Genomic DNA, 17,922 nt, shown 5'->3' with positions numbered 1-17,922 from the left:
ATAATTAAAGCATGACTCCCACACACATATATATATACACGGCCATATACTATATTTCTCTCCTTCATGAATTTCATCCATTTTAGCATACTACAACACATATAAACCATATATAACACATAAAACAAGATCAAAACTCACCTTTCTTCTTCAACTTCTCACTTGACTACAACTTGACAACTTGTATGATTTTGAATTTTTCTTGCTCCAACAACAACTCCACCTTGTTAATCACCCTTTACTTGGTAGAAAATGATTTTTGGAGAATTGTTTGCAAATTTTTCTTGTGAAAATTGCTCTTGGCCGAAATGGCCTTAAGTTTTTCTCCTCTCTCTCTTGTTCTTGCTTTTCTTGAAATTTCTAGAACATTATGTGGAATAAGATGACTTAGTCATCTTATTTATTGACCAAATTTTATTTAATATGGGCTTGGGCCATAACCATGGCCGGTTGGGCCTCACAAATGTGGGCCTTATTATTTGTTTTGATTTTTTTGGGCCAACTCGGTTTGGTCCCGAGTTGGGCCTAGCCCACTGACCTTTCGACCTTAAAAAGTTCATATCTCCTTGTACCGACGTCACCTGGGCAACCACGACCTATGGTTGGAAAGCTAATTCAATTATCTACAACTTCTCGTTCTTGGTACTTTTCCAAATTCCAAACTTATAATACCGTTTTTTCCCCTTGAAGTCAGATCACCCGAAAACATTTTCTTAAAATATTCGTTTGGAGGACTTCCACTTTGATTTGGCCCAAGGGTCCTTCTTGAGTTGTGTTTAACTTCTCATATGTGATTCATATGAGTTTTCAGATGTCCCAAAAAAAAATCTCGATGTGTGGGTCCCATCTCAGCAAATAATCTGACGTTCAAAAATACGGGATACAACACCTTACCCTCACAAACACACCTTTCCCTGATGTCCAAATGATTTTACCTATTGGAAAGATAAAGAGGGAAAGACCATTGGGTGGAGCTCATAGACAGGGGGAATATGTGAAAAATCCTAAAACAAGGGATAGAATGGAGGAAACTAGTGTTACAAAAACTTTTCAAGAAAATAAGGGGGTTAGTAACCTAAGCTCATCTAAAATGGATTAATCTGGGTGATACACTCAAATTACACCTACAAAATCGCGTAAAGTGGACGTTGTCAAATATAGTAACCCAACTAGGTTTATGGCCGAATCCCACAGGGAATAGGGTGTGAAAAGGTTACTATTGTAGTGAAGTACTTACTTGTGGTCTAATTTCTTATTCTGGTAAGTTTGTAAAAGAGTTGTATGTTACAAGCTATTTTGTTTGCATTGTAATTAATTGGAATAAAGAAACCAATGTTGTGTCCCCAATAGATGAGATGTATCGTTATAGGTGTTACCAAGATATACTTCTAGTGGATTGTTGTAGGTATGCATTTAATCTCTGGTTGACTTCCTAATATTTCCCAAAAGTTCGAAAGTATATCTCTTTATGATCTTTCTGAAATATAAAAGAGTTAAATTTATTAACAACGATTAATCAATGCCAAGTAAACGCTTCTTACTCCTAAGTGAGTTTATCAAATGAGAGTTAATGCTCTGAGTTCTTGTTATTTATTCCTACCAACCCTAACTCACTCTCCCAAGCTGTTACACCTCGGAAAATTTTTTCGTTGGTACACAAGAGAACGAACTAGTGCTAAAAATGAGTGCATGATGTCCATGAGCAAGAAACGACGTTTGATGACCTTAGGAGAGATTTCGAAAGTATCCGATGTGAGACGAGGAAGTTGGCTAAGTTAAGATGAGATACAAGGTGAGCAATGCATGTGCATGGACGGGGGTGATTAAAATGAGAAGTCTAAGAAATATGGGAAGTTGCAGAATTGCAACTGCCCGGTGGTCGTATATTGCAAAATACGGACCGTAAAGTGCAATACGGTCCGTAAACTGGCAGTCGTAAACTGCCAAGCAAGGCTTCAACTTTCTGCCAACCGAGGAAATGGTTAAATACGACCTGGTGGACGGACCGTAAAGTGATTTACGGCCCGTAAACCATGGTCGTAAACCACCATGAAGGCAGCCCAGCTTCTGGTTCTGGAAATGGTAAAATACGCCCATGGAGGACGAGCCGTATAGTGGAATATGGGCCATAAACCACGATGGACGACCACTGTTCATCTCAGCACAGATTTCACAAGTCATTAAATAAAGGGACCAACACTTGTTTTATTTCATTACAACATTACACCACTTCTCTCTAAAACTTCTCTCTACATTTATTATATGAGTTTTCAAGGATTATAAGCCATCAATAACATTAAGACAATTGAATCAAGGATAAGGGAATCATCAAGGATCATCCAAGTCAAGAAATCCAAATGGAGAAAAACTAGGGTTTTGCTCAAAGAGGAGTATTATCAACCAAAGCTTGTTCCTACAACTTCTAAGGTAAGATTCATGATTTTTACATGATGTTTAAGGTATTGGAGAATTAAAATACATGGATTGTAGAAAATGTGGTCAACTAGGTCATGAATGGTGAATAGTGACATTTTGAGGAATAGTTTGAATTGAATTATGAATGTTGTTCTGTTACGGTATGAATGTATTATAAATGATACTAAGATCATGAACTCGACACTTTAGACGAATGGACGAAGTTGGAGGTCATGACCATAAATATGGGAGAATTATAAGAAAATTGAGAAATCTAGATAATGTGGATAATGTGAATGACTAATGGCCATTGTTATGATATTAATGAAGGTATAGACGCTAGCATTGGAAGGGAACGTGCAAGTGTAGAATAGTCCGACGAAAAGGTATGTAACGCTAACCCTTCTTTCATAAGGCATGGTTCTTGGCCAAATTTCTAATTCCTCTATATGAGTATGTTGTATTCAAGTGATTGACACTCTGAGCTCATAAGCTCACGATCCTTAACATGTACTACGATTGTACTACGCCCCTCATATGACGAGTAAGCCTAAGATATGGATGTAGCAATAATGACGAAGATAGTGATGACGATAATAATAATGATGCCAAAGGTGCCTACGGGCTATTATACGTATATGTGCCTATGAAAGGCTATAAGGATACCCCGAGCTTATAACGCCGGGTAGGATATATGTATATGATTATGTATAAAGTATGTATACGATTACGTAACGCGCGCACACCTCTACAGATGGTACGGATAACCCTGAAGCCTTGGTAGGGCCAGGTAGAAATAACATTGAGCCTTGGTTGGCTAAGTACGTATGAAACACCGAACCTTATGGTCGGGCACGCTATGTATGTATATAAGTGTATGGCTATGTATATAATATGAATATGAATGTGAAAAGACTATGTATACGAATACGAATAAGGACATGTATGTGAATATGAGCCCAAGTAGGGTACGAGTACTATTATGAAATACGCATGACAAATGGAAAGTTCCTATGAAAGGCAGGTAAGTGCCATGATGATGATATTATTGTCTTCCCTCCTGTGCCACTTCATATATTGTCTACAATGCTTGTATATTGATGTTAATCACGCTTTACATACTTAGTACATTCTTCGTACTGACTTCCTTTTGTTTGTGGACGCTGCGTCATGCCCGCAGGTGCACAGGGAGACAGACTTGATCCATAGCTGCCTATTTGGAGATTACATAGAGAGCTCTATTTTCTTCGGAGCCATATCTTTTGGGTACTCATTCTTTTGTGTATATAATTATGGGCATAGCGGGGTCCTATCCCGCTAATGTGATATGTTATACTCTTAGAGGCTCGTAGATATGTGTGTGTGTGGGTAGATGTGTTTGGCCTTGTTGGCCTATGTTTTGTATATCGTTTTGTCGGCCACGTGGGCCCATGTACTTTGATGTGGCATAAATGCCTACGATGATATAAATGGGTTGTTGTCCAAATGGGACTAGTTGACGAATGAATGGAAATGCATGTATAATTATGTGGCTCACCTAGATGTAAGTATAAGAGTAAGCTAAGAGGGTGCTCGGGTGGGTTAGCACCGGGTGCTCGTCGCGGCCCCGAGTCGGGTCGTGACACAAGCAAAGAAAGGGTTTATAGCTTTAGTCAATGTTTTCAACCACACACTAACATGAAAGAATAAGAAATAAATAAACAACAACAACTCATTAGATGTATATTCTAAGGCAATCACCCATTCCCATAACACCCATCATTTGGTCCACAACCTTGGTAAGGAATTTAGCTACTCATATTGTTAAATGAAGAACGAAATAATAAAGAAGCCATTAATGCTTACACTGGAATAAAGGAGATGAAAAAGTAGGAATCTTGTTCTCAAAAGCTTTAAAGACTATGGGATATACAATGCTAAGGCATAAAAGTCTAAAAAATAGATGATAGATGACCCACTAAATAATAAACAACTATTTATAAAGGTCCAAAATGCGAAAATTACATTATGAGAAAACTGCCCCGACGGAACCAAGTACGGCTCGTACAATTAAGTACGGTTCGTATAAATATTGTACGGGCTCTCTTGCACTTCTAGTCAACTTGTAAGCCGTAATGTACGGCCCGTACTTATGAAGTACAGTCGGTATAACTTTTTCTTCAGTTTCCTTCAGTGAATTCGCCTTCAGTGTGCGTTGTGAAGTACGGTCCGTACATTGTGACCGTATCTCGGCTTATCAAACTCAAAAATTCTATTTCTTGTCATTCCAGGTTCGGTGCTCAGGTACAGCCCGTAAAAATATGTACGATCTATAAATCTCAAATATTGTAGACTTCTTGGTGAAATTTCCTTATTTTTGCCTTTTGGTCATCAATTACCTGAAGCACAACAAAAACACATAAAAATGACACATACTTGCTTAAAAACAAGTAAAACTTGTCGTCAAAAGGCATCAAATGTGTCGTAATTCTACGGCACATCAACACCCCTAACTTAAAGTCTTTCCTTGTCCTCAAGCAAGTGAAACAACAAATAGTGCTAACACATATATTTTAGGAATATATGACCTTCTTTCTTCATAAGAATCGTGCGATAGAGCTATGATGTAAGAAATTCTTGTTCCTAAATCATGTGTTGTGTATTTCAGAGATGCCTAAAAAGAAAAAGGCTACAGCAGCCCAAAAGGGCAAGACGGTGGCAGAAAAGCGGGCTGAAAGAGCACCGCCACCGGTAGTAGAGGAAGATGAGTCCCAGAGTGCGGCTTAATCTCAGTCCTCCCAGACAGTGCCTAATACCGAGGAGCACGTGGGAGCCTTAGCCCCAGCTCCGGCTCCTCCACCAAATGCTTCGGGCCAAGATGTAAAAGAGGCCATTACTTTATTGACTCAATTGGTTGCGGCCCAGGCTCAGAGGCACAGTTCAGGGTATGGTGATAGGGTTGTTAGTGCAAGAGCCCGTGATTTCATTACTTTGAACCCTCCGGAATTCTTTGGGTCAAAACCGGAGGAGGATCCCCAGGACTTTATTGATGGTATGCTAAGGACGCTCCGGTTGATACACGCTTCAGACACCGAGTCGGTAGATCTAGCGTCCTATAGATTGAGAGATATCTCGATCCAGTGGTATACAGTATGGATGGCTTCGCGGGGAGCCAATGCACCTCCGCCGGTATGGCAAGAGTTTGTCGATGCTTTTCTCCGTCACTACATGCCTCTAGAAGTTCGGCGAGCTAGGGCCGATAAATTCTTGAATTTGAGGCAAGGTAACATGAGTGCTACAGAGTATAGTCTCCGCTTTAACTCCTTGGCCAGGTATGCTTCGGCCATGGTAGCAGATATGGGCGACCGGGTACACCGATTTGTAAAGGGCCTAGGGCCCCATCTGATGGACAAATGCTTGACTGCGTCCCTTCAGGACGGTATGGATATTGCACGTATTCAGACACATGCTCAAAACTTAGAGGAAAGCCTACAGCAGCGGAGAAGTGAACGTGAACAGGATAGGGGACATAGCAAGAGGGCCAGATCTTCGGGCCCAATGAGTGAGTCCAGAGGCGGACATAGGCAACAGTTCCCTAGACCTTCGGGCTATTCTATGACCAATGCACCTCCACGGTTTTCAGGCCAGAGCCTTGATAGATCTACTCATCCCGGGCCGAGTCAGAGTTATTCGGGGTCCCAGTTTAGAGGTGATTCAGGCCAGTCAAGGCCACCTATACCACGATGTTCCCAGTGTGGGAAGTCGCATTGGGGTCAATGCCGATTGGGTTCAGATGTTTGCTATTCATGGGGCCATATTATGCGTGATTGCCCCTCAGTGCATGGTAGAGGTAGGACCCAGCCATCAGGGTCGGTAGCTGGATCTTCGGCATCTGTACGCCCTACGGGGCCAGGTTCACATGCGCCAGTCGGCCATGGTAGAGGTAGAGGCAGAGCTCCCAGTACTAGCGGTCCTCAGCACCGTATTTATGCTTTGGCTGGACGCCAAGATCTTGAGTCTTCTCCTGATGTGGTCACAGGTATATTATCGGTATTCTCTCATGATGTATATGCTTTGATTGATCCGGGCACTACCTTATCATATGTTATTCCATATATTTCGGGTCGATTTATAGTCGAGCCAAAGTCGATAAAACCCTTTGAGGTGTCCTCGCCCGTTGGCGAATCGGTGATAGCTAGCCGAGTGTATAGAGGTTGTGTAGTCGTGATTTGTGACCGTCGTACCATGATTGATTTGCATGAGCTAGAAATGGTAGATTTTGACGTTATTATGGGCATGGATTGGTTGGCTTCTTGTATTCCAATGTTGATCGTAAAATGAAGATGGTACGTTTCCAATTTCCGGGAGAACCAGTCTTAGAATGGAAAGGAAATACGGCATCACCAAAAGGTAGGTTTATTTCCTATCTAAAGGCAAGGAAGATGATCACGACAGGGTGTATTTATCACCTAGTGCGAGTTCAAGATGTAGAAGCTGAGTCGCCGACTCTTCAGTCAGTTCTAGTAGTGAACGAATTTCCGGATGTGTTTCCGGAAGAGCTTCCAGGCCTTCCTCCCGAGCGAGAGATCGATTTTGCGATTGATGTGTTGCCAGACACTAAACCCATATCTATTCCTCCCTATAGGATGGCACCCGCAGAATTGAAAGATTTGAAGGAGCAATTGAAAGACTTGCTTGAAAAAGGCTTCATTAGGCCTAGTTCATCCCCGTGAGGAGCACCCGTATTGTTCATCCGGAAGAAGGATGGCTCCTTGAGAATGTGCATTGATTATAGGCAATTGAATAAAGTGACGATTAAGAAGAAGTATCCCCTCCCGAGGATTGATGATTTATTTGATCAATTGCAAGGTGCCAAATGGTTTTCAAAGATTGATTTGAGGTCCGGGTATCACCAAGTAAGAGTTAGGGAGAAAGATATCCCTAAGACAGCTTTCAGAACAAGATATGACCATTTCGAGTTCCGAGTAATGTCGTTTGGGTTAACTAATGCCCCGGCAGTGTTTATGGACCTAATGAACAATGTATTCAGACCTTTTCTGTATCTATTTGTAATTGTATTCATCGACGACATCTTAGTGTATTCTAGATCCGAGGACGAGCATGCGGATCATTTGCGAATTGTCCTTGGAGTTCTTCGAGCTCGAGAGTTGTTTGCACAATTCTCCAAGTGTGAGTTTTGGTTGAACTCGGTATCATTTCTGGGCCATATTGTTGCAACTAATGGTATTCGAGTGGATAGCCAAAAGATCGAGGCCGTGAAGACTTGGCCAAGGCCCACGACTCCTATGGAGGTTCGTATCTTTTTGGGCTTAGCAGGCTATTACAGAAGATTTGTTGAGGGTTTTTCTTCTATTTCTGCGCCACTCACCAAGTTGACTCAGAAGTCAGCTAAGTTTCAATGGACAGATTCTTGCGAGCGTAGTTTCCAAGAGTTGAAAGACCGATTGACTTCAACCCTAGTCTTGACACTTCCAGAGGGATTGGAAGGATATGTTATTTATTGTGATGCTTCAGGCGTCGGGCTAGGTTGTGTATTAATGCAAAATGGTAAGGTGATTGCGTATGCTTCTAGACAATTACGGAAACATGAACAGAACTATCGAACCTACGATTTAGAATTAGCCGCAGTGGTCCATGCATGAAAGATATGGCGACATTATTTATATGGTGTCCATGTGGATGTTTATACAGATCATAAGAGCCTTCAGTAAATCTTCAAGCAAAAAGAGTTGAATTTGCGACAACGACGATGGTTGGAGTTGCTAAAGGATTACGATGTTGATATCTTGTATCACCCCGGAAAGGCTAATGTTGTGGCTGACGCTCTTAGCCGCAGATCCATGGGAAGTCTAAGTGATGTACGACCAGAAAAGAAAGCGATGGCCCGTGAGCTTCAACAGTTAGCGAGCCTAGGAGTCTGAGTAGTGGACTCAGGTAGCAGCGAAGATACTATTCAGAATTCAGCTGTTTCATCGCTAGTAGCGGAAGTAAAAGAGCGACAATATGAGGATCCCATACTAATGCAGCACAGAGATACACTCCCTCAGAAGGAGGAGTCATCATTTGATATTTCGGAAGACGGAGTTCTCCGATGTCGAGGCAGGTTATGTGTTCCCGATGTGGTAGGTCTACGTCACCAAATATTGAGGGAAGCTCATTGTTCCCGTTACTCCGTTCACCCCGGAGCGACGAAAATGTATCATGATCTTAAGTCTATATACTGGTGGAATGGAATGAAGAAAGATATAGCGAAATTCGTAGCTCAGTGTCCTAATTGCCAACAAGTGAAGATTGAACACCAAAAGCCGGGTGGATTATTGCAAGCTATAGAAATCCCAACTTGGAAGTGGGAAGTGATTAATATGGATTTCATTACAGGGTTACACCGTTCTCGACGTAAGTATGATTCCATATGGGTGATTGTGGATAGACTCACAAAGTCAGCTCATTTCTTACCGGTCAGGACGACCTATGTGGCAGAAGATTATGCGAGGCTTTATCTTAAAGAGATAGTGAGACTCCATGGCGTTCCGGTATCTATTATCTCCGATAGAGGGACTCAGTTCACAGCTAAGTTTTGGGAGTCTTTCCAAGAGGGTTTAGGGACCCAAGTGCGCCTTAGCACGGCATTTCACCCACAGACCGATGGGCAGGCCGAACGTACCATTCAGACTCTTGAAGATATGTTGCGAGCATGTATGATAGATTTTGGAGGAAATTGGGATGATCATTTGCCACTCATTGAATTTGCTTACAATAATAGTTACCATTCCAGCATTCAAATGGCACCGTATGAAGCTCTTTATGGGCGAAAGTGTAGATCCCCAATTGGGTGGTTTGAAACCGGAGAAGCTAAGTTGATAGGGCCAGACTTGGTCCAGCAAGCAATAGAGAAAGTCAATCTCATACAAGATCGGCTGTTAGCGGCTCAAAGTCGCCAGAAGTCCTATGCGGATAATCGTCGAAGGGACTTAGAGTTCCAAGTTAAGGATTGGGTATTATTGAAAGTGTCACCAATGAAAGGCGTTATGAGATTTGGCAAAAAGGGGAAGCTCAGTCCCCTGTATATCGAACCCTATGAGATTGTGCGCAAAATAGGCAAAGTGGCCTATGAGCTAGATCTACCTCCAGATTTGGAGTCAGTCCATCCAGTATTTCATGTCTCGATGTTTCGGAAGTGTGTTGGAGATCCTACGAGGATCGTCCCAGTGACTGATATTCAAGTGACAGAAAAGCTAACTTATGATGAAATACTCATTGCCATATTAGATAGGCAAGTACGGAGGCTTAGAAACAAAGAAGTGGCCTCAATTAAAGTTCTGTGGAGAAATAACAATCGAGAGGAAATGACATGGGAAGCGGAAGAGAATATGCGATCCAAATACCCACATTTATTTCAGCCCTTGGAAGAAGTCCAAGATGAGACGTCAAAATCATAAGGTATGCATGTTTTCCCTTTTATACATTCAGGTCGTGTGTGGCCAAATTTCTAGTACTGTTGTATTATTGCCCTGTGAGGCATTGTTATTGTGGGTTGTTGTGACAGGGTGGTAGTGCCACATTACAGAGGAAACTCTGGCGAAATTTTTATAGAATTCCCTAAGCCTTTAACATTCGAGGACGAATGTTCCTAAGGGGGCTAGAATGTTACACCTCGGAAAAAATTTCCATTGGTACGCAAGAGAACGAACTAGTGATGAATATGAGTGCATGATGTCCATGAGCAAGAAACGACGTTTGATGACCTTAGGCGAGATTTCGAAAGTATCCGATGTGAGACGAGGAAGTTGGCTAAGTTAAGATGAGATACAAGGTGAGCAATGCATGTGTATGGACGGGGATGATTAAAATGAGAAGTCTAAGAAATATGGGAAGTTGCAGAATTGCAACTGCCCGGTGGTCGTATATTGCAAAATATGGACCGTAAAGTGCAATACGGTCCGTAAAATGGCAGTCGTAAACTGCAATGCAAGGCTTCAACTTTCTGCCAACCGAGGAAATGGTTAAATACGACCTGGTGGACGGACCGTAAAGTGATTTACGGCCCGTAAACCATGGTCGTAAACCACCATGAAGGCAGCCCAGCTTCTGGTTCTGGAAATGGTAAAATACGCCCATGGAGGACGAGCCGTATAGTGGAATACGGGCCGTAAACCACGATGGACGACCACTGTTCATCTCAGCACAGATTACACAAGTCATTAAATAAAGGGACCAACACTTGTTTTATTGCATTACAACATTACACCACTTCTCTCTAAAACTTCTCTCAACATTTATTATATGAGTTTTCAAGGATTATAAGCCATCAATAACATTAAGACAAGTGAATCAAGGATAAGGGAATCGTCAAGGATCATCCAAGTCAAGAAATCCAAATGGAGAAAAACTAGGGTTTTGCTCAAAGAGGAGTATTATCAACCAAAGCTTGTTCGTACAACTTCTAAGGTAAGATTCATGATTTTTACATGATGTTTAAGGTATTGGAGAATTAAAATACATGGATTGTAGAAAATGTGGTCAACTAGGTCATGAATGGTGAATAGTGACATTTTGAGGAATAGTTTGAATTGAATTATGAATGTTGTTGTGTTACGGTATGAATGTATTATAAATGGTACTAAGATCATGAACTCGACACTTTAGACGAATGGACGAAGTTGGAGGTCATGACCATAAATATGGGAGAATTATAAGAAAATTAAGAAATCTAGATAATGTGGATGATGTGAATGACTAATGGCCATTGTTATGATATTAATGAAGGTATAAACGCTAGCATTGGAAGGGAACGTGCAAGTGTAGAATAGTCCGACGAAATGGTATGTGAGGCTAACCCTTCTTTCATAAGGCATGGTTCTTGGCCAAATTTCTAATTCCTCTATATGAGTATGTTGTATTCAAGTGATTGACACTCCGAGCTCATAAGCTCACGATCCTTACCATGTACTACGATTATACTACGCCCCTCATATGACGAGTAAGCCTAAGATATGGATGTAGCAATAATGACGAAGATAGTGATGACGAAAATAATAATAATGATGCCAAAGGTGCCTACGGGCTATTATACGTATATATGCCTATGAAGGGCTATAATGATACCCCGAGCTTATAACGTCGGGTAGGATATATGTATATGATTATGTATAAAGTATGTATACGATTACATAACGCGTGCACACCTCTGCAGATGGTACGGATAACCCTGAAGCCTTGGTAGGGCCAGGTAGAAATAACATTTAGCCTTGGTTGGCTAAGTACGTATGAAACACCGAACCTTATGGTCAGGCACGCTATGTATGTATATAAGTGTATGGCTATGTATATAATATGAATATGAATGTGAAAAGACTATGTATACGAATACGAATAAGGACATGTATGCGAATATGAGCCCAAGTAGGGTACAAGTACTATTATGAAATACGCATGAGAAATGGAAAGTTCCTATGAAAGGCAGGTAAGTGCCATGATGATGATATTATTGTCTTCCCTCCTGTGCCACTTCATATATTGTCTATGATGCTTCTATATTGATGTTAATCACGCTTTACATACTCAGTACATTCTTCGTACTGACGTCCTTTTGTTTGTGGACGCTGCGTCATGCCCGCAGGTGCACAGGGAGACAGACTTGATCCATAGCTGCCTATTTGGAGATTACATAGAGAGCTCCATTTCCTTCGGAGCCATATCTTTTGGGTACTCATTCTTTTGTGTATATAATTATGGGCATAGCGGGGTCCTGTCCCGCTAATGTGATATGTTATACTCTTAGAGGCTCGTAGATATGTGTGTGTGTGGGTAGATGTGTTTGGCCTTGTTGGCCTATGTTTTGTATATCATTTTGTCGGCCACGTGGGCCCATGTACTTTGATGTGGCATAAATGCCTACGATGATATAAATGGGTTGTTGTCCAAATTGGACTAGTTGACGAATGAATGGAAATGCATGTATAATTATGTGGCTCACCTAGATGTAAGTATAAGAGTAAGCTAAGAGGGTGCTCGGGTGGGTTAGCACCGGGTGCTCGTCGCGGCCCCGAGTCGGGTCGTGACACAAGCAAAGAAAGGGTTTATAGCTTTAGTCAATGTTTTCAACCACAAACTAACATGAAAGAATAAGAAATAAATAAATAAACAACAACAACTCATTAGATGTATATTCTAAGGCAATCACCCATTCCCATAACACCCATCATTTGGTCCACAACCTTGGTAAGGAATTTAGCTACTCATATTGTTAAATGAAGAACGAAATAATAAAGAAGCCATTAATGCTTACACTGGAATAAAGGAGATGAAAAAGTAGGAATCTTGTTCTCAAAAGCTTTAAAGACTATGGGATATCCAATGCTAAGGAATAAAAGTCTAAAAAATAGATGATAGATGACCCACTAAATAATAAACAACTATTTATAAAGGTCCAAAATGCGAAAATTACATTATGAGAAAACTACCCCGACGGAACCAAGTACGGCTCGTACAATTAAGTACGGTTCGTATAAATATTGTACGGGCTCTCTTTTGCACTTCTAGTCAACTTGTAAGTCGTAATGTACGGCCCGTACTTATGAAGTACAGTCGGTATCACTTTTTCTTCAGTTTCCTTCAGTGAATTCGCCTCCAGTGTACATTGTGAAGTACGGTCCGTACATTGTGACCGTATCCCGGCTTATCAAACTCAAAAATTCTATTTCTTGTCATTCCAGGTTCGGTGCTCAGGTACAGCCCGTAAAAATATGTACGATGTATACATCTCAAATTTTGTAGACTTCTTGGTGAAATTTCCTTATATTTGCCTTTTGGTCATCAATTACCTGAAGCACAACAAAAACACATAAAAATGACACATACTTGCTTAAAAACAAGTAAAACTTGTCGTCAAAAGGCATCAAATGTGTCGTAATTCAACAGCACATCAACACCCCTAACTTAAAGTCTTTGCTTGTCCTCAAGCAAGTGAAACAACAAATAGTGCTAACACAAATGCTCTGATATCACAAAGTAAGAATGTCTACAATGGTTTTAGCTCAGAAATACAAGCATGCTTGTTTCTCACGAATAACCACCTCAGTTTTATAATCACAGACATGACACATAACTCAAAGTACTATGATTCACAATGAAGCTTCAATATATGACAAATATCAATGTACACATAAATGCCGCTTCGGGTGGTCACTCCTTTTTATACATTTTTTTAACCCTTATGCCCATAAAGACAAAAGAATATCCCAAATACACATGCACAAGAATAACAGGGACATAGACAAAGAAAAAGAGAAAACACTCACACTCACAAAGAAGTTCATGCACTTCAAATGCAAATGCCATATGCTTGCCCTTATTTTCAATGCTGTCAACTTCGGATGATTCGGTTGTGATCACACTTGGACTTTTTCTCGGCTTGTAATGTAGGCTTAGGGACCGGTAGGATGAATATTTGGGTAATATTGACTCACCCTCCTTGAACACTACACTTCTTAGCCTTTATTTTTCTTTTTTTCTCTTCTTTCAATCCTTCAACCTCGGTATGGTCTATAACTACTACCTTTATTTATTTTCACGTTTTGATCTTTTTTTAAATCTTTTTTATGATACTTATTTGACGTAAGTAGTCACATTAACCACACCAACTTTCCTTACTATGCAAACTTACTCCCACCCCAAACTTAGGCTTTATGCCTCACTTCCCAACATCATGTGTGTCACCCCTAACTTAGGATTTTAGCCTCTAATACATCATCTCAAATTTTCAAGGATCGAACAGGTGCAAAACAGGGAGAATTCAAACACGAGTAGATGTTAGTTCACGGTTAGTAAAGAAAAAGGTCAAAAGACTCAAAAGGGGAGACTAGGGATCATATACATGAATGGGTAGGTTTAAAAGGCTTAAGGCTGAAAAATATACAAAGAAAGACTAAGATCATTACAACAACAAACTATCCTTAGAAATCAAGCATGACTAACTAAGCAAGTTCTAGATTGCAATTGCAGTACATGAACAAACGCTAACAGATCACATACACAATGGCATAAGGATATCTTTTTTTAATTCAAGTATAACCTCCCAAGCGAGCATTCATCACACACAATACCTTAATACTCATAATGTCATAAAAAGAATCATCCATGTCAATCACTAGCATTTTCTAAGTATGCATCAAGATTTTGGAGGGGTCACTTCTATTTCAACCAACCATACCACTCATGCTTTTAGAGAGGTCACTTCAATTTAAACCAACCATACCACTCATGCTTTTAGAGAGGTCACTTCAATTTAAACCAACCATACCACACATGCCATAAGTTCAAAACCACAACTATATAAGTCACAATTACTATATTTTACCTAAACACAATCGAAAAAGGCAAGGTTCAACATAAATAAAACCCCTCAAGAAAAGAACACTGGAAAGAAAAGACGACGGGGGTCCAAAACACATATATTCATATTAAAAACAAAAACCAAATAACCTACCCCTCACCAAAAATCATGTATTAATCCCAATGCATCAAGATAAGCACAAGAATGAGGGTTAGGACTACCTGGGGTGCACTAGGCACTCTGATCATCCTGAGGCGTCACAACCTCAGTAGTCTCTACTGGAGCCAACTCTGATGCTGACTTGATAGAGGCAGGTGCCACTGTTTGGCTGAGCACAAGCACCTCTGCCTAGGTTCCGCTAGAGGATGCACCTACAGCCCTATTGGCTAGTGCCACAGAATGACTATCACACAAGGAATTATGGATGGTGATCTGCATCTGCTCCTCCTTCTCTTGGTCCGTCCGGACCTTGATGATGGTATCTATCTCCTCCCTAGGAAAACCCTCAACCTCCAATATCTTCTTTCCTCAATTCTCCCGTAGTGATTCATCATCCTCTACCATACTCACCACATACTCTAAAGAAGTAATATCCACAGTACCGGGGACAATGGGATCCTTAAGAATGACCCGATCTCGAGTCTATAGTGCCTGTATCTCGGCTTTTAGCTGATCTAGCTCAAATCGAAGCACCCGAATGTCGCCACTTGCCTCTGCTCTCTCTAGAGCTTCTAATATCACTTCAAATCCATCAAGCCTATCATGGAGCAGCTGATAAGCCTACTCTGTCGATGCCTTAATTGGTTCCAAGGCTTCTTTGATTTCCTTGCTCACGAACTACTGAAGCTGCCTCCTGCTAATCAGCCTATTTTTATTTGATAGAAAACTCCATGAATTTTACTTTATTAAAAGAAAATGGGTCCCATATAAGTTGATGTGTGGATAAGAGAGAAATAGCCGAGACGGTTTGTCCAGCCGAAGAACGGGTGCAGCAGAGGTAGAAGGTACAACATCAGTAACTGGGACCATAGTAATAGGAGGTACCTTTCTGGTGGCATCACCTGTGGCTCTAAAATCCGACTCAGCCCGAGTCGTCATACCCTTCAGGAAAATCTACAAAGGCAGCCTTAATATCTTGGGTTTCCCGATGGTCCTTGTCCTTACTTTTTCTGACATCATATACATGTGAAGCCGATGAGGCATGTGTTGCACCCCCAGTTTCTGACATAATGTAGTGATAAGGTAAGGGAATATCAAAGATGTGGCCTCCTGTGGCTCTCTCTCTCTCGGATATCGATAGTGATCATTGTCCCAACATTCTTCGGATAGTGGGACATAAGTATTGCAACTGCCTCAGCTCGAACCGGTGTGAGCAAATTAACTTTTTGGGTCTGAAGCATCTTCATTCGAGATATCTATTTGTTTTTTTGGACCTCCTCCTCATCGAGTACTGGAACTGTCCGTATTTGTTATCCCGATTTTTGCATTTTTTATAGCGACGCCATAGGAAGCATAGAACTCTCAAATAAGGACTAGGCAATATTCACCTGGGGTTGTTAAAATTTAAAACCAATAGAACTTTAGTGTCTCCACAATGCGATGATAATCCTCTAGACCACACAAGCTAATATGCCGCTCCTCCCAGATGCTTCGCAGTGGATTCCCTCTATTTGTTTTTAGATCCAACCCTTGTTCGAACCGCTCTCAGGACCCATCCCCTGAAAATCGCAGGCATTCTCTGATAGTGTCTTCTTCCGCACTTCTGCCAATCTACATTCTTCTACACTATCTAGGTCTGGAGAGTTGGCGGGGGCATTTGCAGTCGATTCTCTATCTTGTTCGTACCCCTCATCACGGGAGTTCTGTGCAACAGAAGATTCCTCCTCTTAAGACTTGGAGGAATCATGTGTTGGTGATGCTCGACGTGGTGCAGTAGTCCTCATTCTTTTTAGAGGCCGAACATCAGCATCCTCTACCTCTTGGTCGGAGGGGATATCACGTAGGCATGTTTCTATGGTTCCCCTACCTCGACCCCTGCCCCTCTTTGTTGGTTTTAACCCACTACCTCTCCGGACAGTGTTCTTTGGCAGCATACCTGTTGAGGGACAATGTTAGTAATAAGAAAGCGTAAGGAAAGCAATAAACTAACAGTTGGATTATTCGCATGAATATTGGGTGTGTGCAGTTGTGCAGGCCGTACAACAAAAGGATGGACCGTACAATAAAGGACGGCTCGTACAAACTGGTAGTACAATTTGTTAACTAGAAGCTCGGTGAAAGGTACAGACCGTACAAAGATGTGGGGTCCGTACTTTGTACCAGACCTCATAAAAAGAATGTGGTGAAAACTGCCATCGAGGCACGGTGGACAAGTACGGTCCGTACAAATTTTTACGGCCCACATTTTTTGCCGTACCTCATGAACTAATAGAGCACATGATTTTTTTGGTCCAAATACAGTCCATGGAATGGCCTGTACATATTTGTACGATCCGTACCCTTTATTGTACATGACTACTTTCCATAATTTATTCAGGGCTTGCGCAACAAACACTACACATAGATTTCATATCTTTAACCTTTCAATTATGGGGTATAGAGTCTCGGGTTACTCAGACTTCACCCATTTTAGCATTTCTTTCTCATTGGCATTTCATCGAACAGTTGGCGGGCATAACAATTTCGAACTTCAAGATTAAAGTCGTCCATTGGAATGCCCTCTGAATCTGTGGGGGTTTGATATACTCGTCCCCACGAATCCTATATAGCAGGACAACATACCAATACCTCCCCAACCAAAATTGATTTTTAGAAAATTCTTCCAATGCAAACCCTAAGTTGGAATTTATGTTATCAACACCCACAATATCATGGTCACATTCAACCTCATACCATTACGAGTAAAGCAAGAGCAAGTATAATATCAACATACTTGTGAGTGATGACTTGATGAATCAAAATATGAGCAGTAGAAGATGTATTCCTTGACTTGCTTCCAATAATATGGTGTTAGGGTTGCAAAGATATATGTGCAGTGATTGATGAATAAGGGAATTATGGAGAGTTATGGGGAGTTAAAGTGGGTCGGTTATGGGAGAGTTTTAATTTGAAAGGGAATAGAAAGAGGGAAAGAGGGGGGGGGGGGGGGGTGAGAGTTTTTAAACCAGTCCTAA

Source organism: Lycium barbarum, chromosome 5, assembly GCF_019175385.1.
Source record: "Lycium barbarum isolate Lr01 chromosome 5, ASM1917538v2, whole genome shotgun sequence".
In the NCBI taxonomy this organism is placed as follows: domain Eukaryota; kingdom Viridiplantae; phylum Streptophyta; class Magnoliopsida; order Solanales; family Solanaceae; genus Lycium; species Lycium barbarum.
The sequence above is the reverse complement of the archived record's forward strand: the minus strand, read 5'-3'. Positions refer to the sequence as shown.